The sequence below is a fragment of the Parasteatoda tepidariorum genome, chromosome X2 (assembly GCF_043381705.1).
Source record: "Parasteatoda tepidariorum isolate YZ-2023 chromosome X2, CAS_Ptep_4.0, whole genome shotgun sequence".
NCBI lineage: Eukaryota > Metazoa > Arthropoda > Arachnida > Araneae > Theridiidae > Parasteatoda > Parasteatoda tepidariorum.
In genome coordinates, this window is record NC_092215.1 from 59,749,188 (window position 1) to 59,760,913 (window position 11,726).

Consider the following 11,726-nt stretch of genomic DNA (forward strand, 5'->3'; position numbering starts at 1 on the left):
TGCTTCTCATCCCAATATATTTGTTTTTATAGAAGTTTTGAAAAATGTTCTGATAGACGTGTACATTTCACGAAATAGTGTATCGGAAAACAAACGAATTTCCAATACTTCTTACCGATAAAGATCGGAAATTGTTGAGAGACTAATGACTAATCTCGCCACAGGTGTAATTTCAAGAGTACACTTTTTAGAATGCATCTCTTATTATTGTGGGATTTAAATGTTACCATTGTCAGTAGTTCTAACATTTTTTTTTCTTTCTCAGAAATTTTAAACATTCTGTAACATATTTACAATTTCTGATTTATTAAAATTACTTCATTTTGTTTATTCATTCATTTGTTTAGCACTAAATTGTTTTTAGAACAAAATATTTGTATGTAAGTAATATAATTGTAAATTAAATAAATGTTAAGCAGTGTAGAAATTATTTAATAATCTGTTTTCATATTTGTTATTAGATATAATTATACAGTTAAAATATGGTCTCAGCCTGGTCTCAGAAATTAACTACATAAGTCTAATAATGATATTTCGAATAGTTTTGACTTTGCATAACTTTATTTTGATTTCATAAATATGAAATTGTAGTTACTAGATTCCATCCCGTTGTAGGAAGTTTGCTATTGTTTACGCTCGATTTACCAGCCATATCAATGAACAAATGTGCAATTGAACTAGAACGTGTTTATAGGGTTAAATACTTTATTTAAACGTTAAACGAACTATTTTATGCAAATTTAGAAACTTACTCTTTCTTTTTTCTTTTTTTTCCCTCGTATTTATATATAGATATTTTTATTTCCCGATTTTCTCACTAATTTAGCAAAGAACATTATTTATGCCATCAATTAATGGATACTTTCCTATTGAATTGACATAATACAATTTTTTTTTCAATAAGAAGAGGTTTCCTCATACGGCACCTTGCTACTTATTTCAAAAATCTTCTCAACATTTTTTATTTAACTATAAATTTAGGGTAAAGTGCATAGATTTTTATGAAAGTAAAATCATTAATTTAAATATTTTCGTGTAAAATTGAGTGTTTGTTTTATTTATAGGAGTAAGTTAGTTACATTTAACAGCTTTAAGAAGAAAAAAAATTGTATAAATTTTGTTAACTTATCCTGGCATGTATAACAATGGCTTAAAAAATTAATGCTCAAATATTTTTCCAAATATTCTAAATATATATATATATATATATATATATATATATATACACTGAGTGGCCAAATTATTATGACCACCTCAGAGTTTTATGCAAATGAGTTATTGCGTCACAGGGCTGCCGCTGGAGGGCAAGATAACTATAACACGGAAATGCTGGACAAGTGAGTCATCAGTTATACTGTGTTGCTCGCTCAGATATGGGAAAGGAAAGTGATTTAACTGAATTTCAACGTGGAATGTTTGTGGATGCGAGATGTGTCGGAACGAGTATCAGCAAAACGGCTGCACTTGTGCAGTGTTCTAGAGCAGCAGTTAATGTGTACAAAGAATGGACAATCAAGCAAAAAACCGGGTCTCAACGTCAGACTTGTGGTCGTCACAGGGTACTGAATGCTCGATCAGAGAGAAGGCTGGCCAGGGTTGTGCAGCGCAGCAGGAGAGCAACAGTGCGACAAATTGCAAGTGATCTTAATCAAGGAGCAACTGTGAACGTCTCTGAACGGACTATTCGACGCACATTGCGCCGTATAGGGTATGGAAGCAGACGATCTATTCGTAAGCCTCTACTGTCTGCTTTAAATAAGCGCAGACGTCTCAAATTTGCAAAGGAGCACAAACATTGGACAGTAGATGACTGGAAGAGGGTCATGTGGTCCGATGAATCACGATTTCAAATTCATCGCGCAGATGGCAGGATGGGAATATAGAGAAAACAGCACGAAAGCATGGAACCCAACTGCATTGCCATGACACTTCAAGCTGGTGGTGGCAACGTTTTGTATGGGGAATGTTCTCTTGGTATTGTATGGGTCCTTTAATTCCTGTACCACAATGCCTTAATACCCAAGGACATTTAAGTATCATCGCAGATCAAGTACATCCGTTTATGTCAATGGTGTACTCTGGCGGGGATGGATACTTCCAGCAGGACAACGCTCCTTGTCATAAAGCTGGCATTGTCCTCAGATGGTTCGAAGAGCATGACGGAGAATTTAACTTGCTTCGTTGGCCAGCACAATCCTCATGTGTCATTTCGGAATCCATTCTTTACATAGTTGTTCATTTACTTTAGGGAACAAGCGAAAAATTATACTTTTTCCTTTTGTTTTTATATCAGAATTTTTGCAAGTTGCAATCGCGCAAACTGGCATTTCGATAATAGTTTTAAATTCTTGTAAATTCACTGCAAAAACTGAGGAAAGTCATTATAGAAAATAACAAATGTCTTAGAATATCTCGCAAAAAGAAATGATCCAATATTAGTTAGAGCTAGTAAGGCCAAACGCTCCGTTCTTGAAGTAAAAGTNTTTAAGTTTTGCTTTTCCTAACAAAACTTTAGAAAAGTTGTTGTTTTTCGAAACTATTTTATTTTATAAGACATATTAGGATTTTTATTAAGTGATTAAAGAAAAATAATTGAATTGTGTTAAAAAAATTGTTTCCAATATTTTCTTCTTTTTTTAAATTTTGAATTGACAGCAAAACTCGATATAAGATCATATTTGTATTGCACATAACTATAGAGTAAAGCTTATATTATTGACTCAATTATCAACTTAGTAGATAAAAAGAACATGATTTTCAATATATATATTGAAAATCAAATTCTTACTACGATGTTACTGTAAGCAAAACAGAAAGAATTTGTTAAAAAACATTTCGAACGAGAAAAAATGAATGAAATAATTTAAATTTATTTTAAGGTTTTTCTTTGAAAACACATAAATTAAATAAAAACAAATATATACTAGATTTCCAAGTTTCTGATTGCTTCTGTCAGGGTTGGCATAATTTAAATCACTTGATTTTAGTCATAAATTAAATCCTGATTAAATAATTTCAGTTTTTTTAAAGAAATCACTAATTTAAATCAGTTAAATTTTAAAAAAAACATTAACCTAAACAAACAGAATTTTTATAACATTAATTACGAATTAATTTAGAAAAAAATAATTAATTTATGTTTTAAATATTTTCATACAGTATAAGTAATAAATACATTCTTAAATGCATGAGTTTTTATAAGTCTGATTTAATGTATGTTTATTGAGGAAGCTTTTTTTTTTTAACTACGGAATAATAAAAGGCATATTGTGGCGTTTTTCAATAGAATTAAATAAAGAATAAATAGAAGTCTTGCTTTTAACAAGTAACATTTTATTATTTAAGCAATTTAATAAATAACATAACTATATTAACCCGATTTAGCAATTACAGGACTATTTTAGAATTAGACCCCAATTATAGCCCTACAATACTATACTTCTAATCCACCAATTACCACTGAAATTAAAATACAAGCAGTTGGCACTTATGTTAAAATGAAAGCCTCCCATACAGCGCAATGGATGAATGAATCAAAACCAAGTTCCATGAAGACCCAAATCTCTCCTCTAGAGGTATGTGAAAAATTACTGCATGATTTCCAAGAAGATGAGCCAATTATCTGTAACAAGAACATCACAAACCCTCTCAAATTTATAGATGTCAGGCACCAACTAGATATCAATGATTTGGGTAAGAAAAACATATCTGACACAGTACTAAAAACAAATGCATTATGCATGCTACAAGAGCAATACCCTGAACCAGAATGGACGAGAGTGCACACTGACGGCTCAAAAATACAAGACAGCACCGGAACAGGAGTACACAGTAAGCTCTTTTCTCACAGCGCCCCTGTGGGATACTATATGTCAAATTGTGATGCAGAGATCTTCGCTATATCGATAGCCCTGGAAAACCTTAAGAATAAGATCAATTACTTCACTAAAGCAGTAATCCTTGTCGACTCTAAGGCAGCTATCCAGGCAATTGCCATAAACCATGATTCAGATACTCAGACTATTTCAGATATTAGAGATAATTTGATTTTTCTCGAGAGTGCCAACAAAATTATTATGTTCCAGTGGATCCCTTCGCATGTAGGAATCAATGGCAATGAAAAGGCAGACCAACTAGCCAAGAAAGGGACACTCGAACCACAATGTAACAAATCGATTCCACCAGACTCCCTTAAAAAACAATTTTCCGAGAAACTTAAGACCAACCTAAAGCTCAACCAAGCAGTAAAATCCACTGGAAAACCCTGGGCTAACATCCAAAACAGTTGGAAGAAATTTTGTCACAGTCCTCGTAAGAAGGCTGTGGCAAACTTCAGACTCTCAACAGGCCATGACTGCTTGGCAGAGCACCTCAACAGAATAGGTATCCTTCCATCTAGCGAGTGCCAAATCTGCAATTCGGGAACCATGAACTCAGACCACTTGCTTGTATGCCCTTTATTGGACAAACAATCCCAAGAGCGAGGTGATCTGTGTAAACTTTACTGGGATGCCAGAGATCACATGAACTCTCTGTAAAGACTACTCCTCATTCTTCACTGTTTATATTCATATATATATATTTTTTTCTTACTTTAATTTTTTTCTATGTGTTCTTTTTGTATTAATATGTGTTTGTCATGTGTTTTCCGTGTTTGTTATTGTAATTTTGTTCCTTTTTACTCCTTGTTTAAGTCCACTTAAAGTTGAACATTGTATATGGATTAATATTTCCAATAAAGCTATATGTAACAACATTTTAGAATTAGAATATACAATTAATTCAACTCATCAATATCAACATAATTAATTCAACTTATCATTATTAATTCTTACGTGTGTTTAGAATAGATGGAGAGAGACTTACCAAGTTTAGTCATTGTTTCGGTTTCAGACGCACTCTGACTGATTGCTCCTTTGATTGCTTTTTGAACCCTTTCTTTCGGCTGCTTTTATATCGTATTTTTTGGGTGATAAAAAGTTACAAATCTGAGGAAAGGTCAAGTCCAAAAGTTATTGTTTTATTCGAGTTTGTCCCGTGATGGGGTCAATCCCATGATGGGGGTGACATTGTAAGATTTAAACCTAATCGTTTATTTGAATTACTTTATCCGTATTTAACTTACTATTTGCCGATGGAGATTTCCCTCAGTAGTTTTATTTAATCGAAGACTCTGAAATGTTCTAGAAATCTAATTTTAGCTCTTTCTCTTGATCTTAATTTTGAGTGAAGATAAGCGTCACATCTTCCTCAAAAGCCGAGAAAAAAAAGAGAAAAAAAATAATACTTGCCTAACCAGTTAAACTCAGAAGGAAAGTCTCTCTCTTATTTAACACATAACATAGTTTTCATTGTATTTAAAACTTTAAGTAAACTATCATCATAAGCACGATTAAAGTTAAGTACAAAGCAATATAAATAATGTGCAAGAAAAAAAATATAACATATACATAACAATAGAATACACCTGAAGATCTTGTAATCATTCATAGGAAAAAAAAATATTATTTAGACGAAAGATTTTCGCAAATTTGACAGAAGAATCCTAACATTGTAGATGATACATACATTGTGCAAAATAAATTGGTAATTTATTATTAGTATTTCATTTTATACAAAATTTGCACATTATATATATATATAAGAAAATAATTTGTATTTAAAAGAGTTTAAAATATATAGGATTTAAAGAAATGTTGTTTGATTAAAAGGAAAGGATAGTTCAATACGTTCTAGGAAACTTATGTATCGTGATATTCCATTAAAAAAAATCTTTTCGCAAACAAAAATATACAATATATATATAGGAAAAATAAAAATATCTTAAAAAAAATATCCAAAATAATAGAAAATAAAATTTACATTTTATCGCCTACAACAAGTAATGCAAGTTGAGATGATGGTAATGCTTAAACAAATAATAATAAGAAAAGCTCCAAGCATTTTGAAACCAAAAAATACATTGCTCAATGGAGAAAAAGATAAAAAGTTAAAGAAACCTGAGCCAGAAGAATCAGAGCTGGTTATCGCCTTAATGTACGAGGAATTAAAATTTAAGAGATTTATACTAGGCTCAGTTAAACAAAATGAAAGAAGTTTGCAATGCTTCATTTCTCTTGCTACAAGGCATAATTTTTCCTCATAACATTTTTGTTCAGCCTGAAATTTAATAACAAATTCTCGTGGCTCAGTCTTCATAACAAATGATTGAGTGAATAAAACAATTTTTTGAAGTTCAACAGATACTGTTCCAGCTTGACAACTGGAATGAGCAGTAAACTTCAGCTCACTTAAAATCTGGCAAGAATAACAGCCTTTTGCAGTTACCTCACTTTCCATAATTTTGGGACAAATTTGTGACGTGTGTAGCATTATCTTGTAATCACTAAAACTAATGGAGAGTTTAACAGCTGCAGTTGCCAAGAGTTGTGATACTAGGGAACCCTTGTTCATAGAAAATAAGTGCAAGTCTCTGGCCAGTGGAAGGGCTTTTTCCTTTGAGCCGGTTATCAGGGTAAGGCCATCTGGTTTCCTTGTACATCTCAATGTTGTCTCGAAGAAATCACACTTAGTGATGTCGGGATCAAATATGAAACTTTTGGTGAAGCTTTCATTGGCCTAAATCTGACCCACTAAACCAGCCATAGGAACATGTTGAGGGCTAGCTGGCATCAGATAAGCCTCTGATGGATTTCCAACTCGAACAACGAGGGAGTCAGAAATATGAAGTTGTGGTTGATTTAGCCAACCTTGAAAGCTATAAGTTCGGTAGGTAATACAACGTTGAGATCCTCTTGATACTGTTAGGTTGTGCTGTACAAAAACAGCACTTTCAAATTCCAGAAGTTGTCTTGATTTTCTCCCTGTGTGAGGTTTCCGAAATAAATATATATCGAAAGAAACTAAGGTAGTATTTGAAACCCAACGATTGGCTTCAAAATGACGGAGTTCGTATTTGACTTTTCTTACATCACATTTGCAAGAAGCTTTATTGTTGCAAGGACTTACGGAACAAAATGCAGCTGTCCCCGTACAATTTTTAGAGCAGTCACAAAGGAAGTCCATTGCGTCACCTCTGTTTACGTCAGTTTCTGAACAATAGAAAGAGGACATATTACCTCTATTGGTTGTAGGTCTGTCCATAAATTAAGTTGGAGATCTAAATGTTTCGTTCTGTTGAAGAAGTAAGGACCTTGATGACGCTACACAATTTTGGCAGGATGTTCCTATGCAAGCGTCGGATGGCAAATCCAAGTTCTCGATTTCTCCTGATTTCATAGTAGTGCATTTTTGTTTTGCTTCATTTAGCCTGCACACCTGAACATCATGTGCACTTACATAAGCAAATGAGAAATAGATCAGTAGAATGGCTGAAATAAACAAAGAAAGTTCTCTCCATCTACTCAATAAACTATTATAAAGTTCTAGTACTTAAGAGTTTTTTTTTCTCTTCCACTCATTCAGTACTAATCAAGTATTTGAAAATTTTCTTTCAAGAAATGACAAAAGATCATTTAACTTATTTGAGTATAAATGAACTCATTTAATTTTACACATTAAAACTATTCCCTATTTGCTCTAAATATAATTATTTCATTTCGATTATTCTTAGTATTTATGATTTAGTATAGATACTCATTATCATTTGATCCAGTTAATTTCAGTATTTGTGCTCATGTTAATTAATTGTATACCACCAAGAATGGTATAGTACAATATACTTGCTTTATTCATACATATTGCACATAAATATAAATTATTTATATACATATTTTAGAAGTAAAATTTACAAATATTATATAATTGAGAGGAAAAAAAAAAAGATTTTTTTTTCTCTTTTACTTATTTAGTACTATTATTTATTAGCATTATTATATTCAAAGTTGTTTTTCTTTTCTTTTTTTTTCTCTTTATTCCCTACTTATTTAGTGGACACATATTCGTCTCCAATTGTTTAGTCAACGTAACAAAGTTTTATAGCGCCTGCGTAAAACATTGTATTGACGCAACGAAACAATAAGGGGCCTCAAAAGGGGCCGCGGATTCCCATCCAAGAAATGATCCGAAATATCTATATAAACATTGACTAAAAAAAACAAAGAATAAATAGAGGAGGGAAAAAAAATTTTTTTTGCTAATAATTTGTATGAGATTGATTATAAAATATACGTGTTTGTTGAGAATAAAGCGTTATATTATTGATACTTGGGTCCCCTTCAGTTCGCAAATCATTCGAAAGCTTGGCAGATAAGGCATCGACTACTTTCTCTAAAATTCCCTTATCTGGGTTTGAGTGATCAGAGTTCATTGCCCAACCAAGAATTTTACTTGAAAGCGAATTATTAGCGGAGGATTGTTTTTGAGATGTTCGAATTTCTGGCTTATTTACCTGAATTGATGCTGCATTTTTCTCAGGTCTACGACGAAGGTTGTATCTCGGTGCTGGTGAATCTACCAGTGATATCGGAGAATCATTAGTTCCCTCAACTTGCCGTGTATGACTTTTTACTAAAGATGATTGAGAATTTTGAGTAGATTGTTGTTGCGATAGTGATCCCGTTGTATCAATATGCTTGTGTGATAATGTCTTTCTTGGACGGTATGTTGTATATGAAATATAATAATCCCCATCATCTTCCATATCATAAGGAAATGAAGCATCCTTACACTTTTCGTCATTTATTTTTAATACATGTGTCTGAGAAGAAATAGTGGCGTTCGATACATTCGTAGTGATTATTTGAGGAATTTCTAAATCTGGTCTGCGTTGTGTATATGACTTAGCGTAGTTTTAGTTTCAAAATAATTCTTAAATTTTTTTGCTATCGATTCAAAATTTTTTTTGTTTATAAGTTCCGGATCTTCGATAAAGAATTGAAGTGCGGGCCTTTTGAGTTCAGACTTTAATACCGCAATTAGTTCTGCGTCATTCCAATCAGCAATTTCACCGATTTCTTTTAGATTGTTAAAAAAGTAATTAACATTTGAAAAAATTTCCCCATCAAAAATATTAACCAAATTTTGATACCCCTCTATTTTATTTGGATTCGGATCCATTTTTTTTCGAGCAGTTATTCGTCGTACGAACTAATTATGATTTTCTCTTAACATGGAATAAAAAAATAGAACCTCAATTAAACTATACAAACTGTATTGCATTCCAAACAGTAATGATAACAAAATATTGTATATGTAATGAATAAAGCATAGTATCATAGAAGAAAACAATCAAAATATACAAAATATATTAATCAAATAAAAACATAATCGTAACAAAATAAGGGATCAGATGACAAAAAGTAATAAATTGTTTTAAATTAATTAGTTTTAAAAGCATGGCGTACTATACAATTAAGTTACAACGCTGATAGAATTTTTTTTCCATTTAAAAATCCGCATTTATTAAGGCACCACTTGTGGCGTTTTCAATAGAATTAAATAAAGAATAAATAGAAGTCTCTGTTTTAACAAGTAACATTTTATTATTTAAACAATTTAATAAATAACATAACTATATTAACCCGATTTAGCAATTAAAGGACTATTTTAGAATTAGAATATACAATTAATTCAACTCATCAATATCAACATAATTAATTCAACTTATCATTATTAATTCTTACGTGTTTTTAGAATAGATGGAAAGAGACTTACCAAGTTTAATCATTGTTTCGGTTTCAGACGCACTCTGACTGATTGCTCCTTTGATTGCTTTTTGAACCTTTTCCTTCGGCTGCTTTTATATCGTATTTTTTGGGTGATAAAAAGTTACAAATCTGAGGAAAGGTCAAGTCCAAAAGTTATTGTTGTTTTCGAGTTTGTCCCGTGATGTGGTCAATCCCATGATGGGGGTGACATTGTAAGATTTAAACCTAATCGTTTATTTGAATTACTTTATCCGTATTTAACTTACTATTTGCCGATGGAGATTTCCCACAGTAGTTTTATTTAATCGAAGACTCTGAAATGTTCTAGAAATCTAATTTTAGCCCTTTCTCTTGATTTTAATTTTGAGTGACGATAAGCGTCACAATATGCATTGAAATCACTATGTTATCACTTTCATTATTTCATTATAAAATGCATTGATGCAAATCAATAGTGATTATTTAAAAAAAAATCAATAATTTCAGAAAAATTATTAAAGAATATTAATCGAAGAAAATATAATTTAAAATATTTTTCTACTAAGAAATTTGATTTGAATTGAAAGATTTTTTTACTTAGAAATATCGAAAGGGATATGCATGTAAATTATTATGTTTCAAAATAGACTACACTTAAATAAGAGTGATATGAAACGCTTAAATAGTAATTTTCCATTTAATATGTTTAATAATTTTCTGGCACTAAACATATTTAAATTATATCCATTTAGTTTTTTGTTAATTAAAATGCAATACTTTTATATCTTATTGAATATAGAGTTAGAATGTATCAAAGACTTTCTCAAACCAGAATAACGTAATTTTTTTTTCAGTAATGTTTTCTTATCTAAACTAATTTACTTTTCATTAGATATCCGGTAGACAAATTGTCACCCGATTTTTAACAATTATCACCAAGTTGAACCTTAAAAATATAACTATAGTTTTTTTTTTTTTTTTTTTTTTCTTTTTGTCAGTTTTAAACTATTNTTTTTTTTTTTTTTTAACGTATGTAATAATTTTATCCATTTTTAGTAAGAAATATTAACTATTTTACTTCTATTATTTTTAAACAATAGTGTTATTAAAATATTGTATCAGATGCTTTGTATGGTAAATTTTAAAAAATCCAATTAATTTTATTCAAATACAAAAATTCCAATTTAAATCAAATATGTACGATTTTAGAGTAAAAAAATAATGATTGCCAACCATGGTTTCTGGTCAGAGTTGTAGTCATAAACTTTTTAGTATATGAAATGTAAAAATTCAAACATTTTATGTTCATATCTTTTTTTAAAAATAATATGCAGAAGTTTGGTTAAGATAGATTGACTAAAACTGGTTTAAAATTCAAATTATTAAATATATTCTAAAATTGCATGTAAAAAATTATTTAAATTTTAAATTATTGAATATATTAAATAAACTCAAATTATTAAATATTAAAGTAAGGCTTTTTCAATTTAATTAAAACTTAATACTGCACCCTGAACTTTTACTTTTTAACCAACTTAAGACGACAAGTTTTCAACAAATATATTTTTTAAACTTTTTAACCAATATTCTAGAAAAAATTTCATCGGTCTAATTAAATTTTTGATCGATTTTGACCCAGCGGCAGCGGGCACCCGACTTCTTCATATGAATTAGGCTAAAACTATTGGTGTTAAGTTTTTAAAAAATTTATTATTCATTGATATTTAATTTTCAATCTGAATATAGTATTTTTTAATTCTTAATTGTAACTTTAAACGCTAGCAGCATCAATTCATCATATATCATTTTATTTTGTTTAATTCAAATTCAGAGATGTCAGCACAATTTTTGTTTGAGTCTGCGCAGTAGTAAGTTTCATTTTCGAACCTTTACCTTTACTTTGTTCTACGTACGCCACGGAGCATATAATATATATGGATTCGATGTGTTGTAGATGGTTATAATTTTCTTTTCGGGACCAGCTCCCAAAGATATTACGATGATACGTTCAAAATTGTTATTTATCGATAGCTATTAGCTATATTAATTTACGAGGTGAGTCGTTTTTATATTTTGTGTCATTAGTTGTGTCATTAGTTC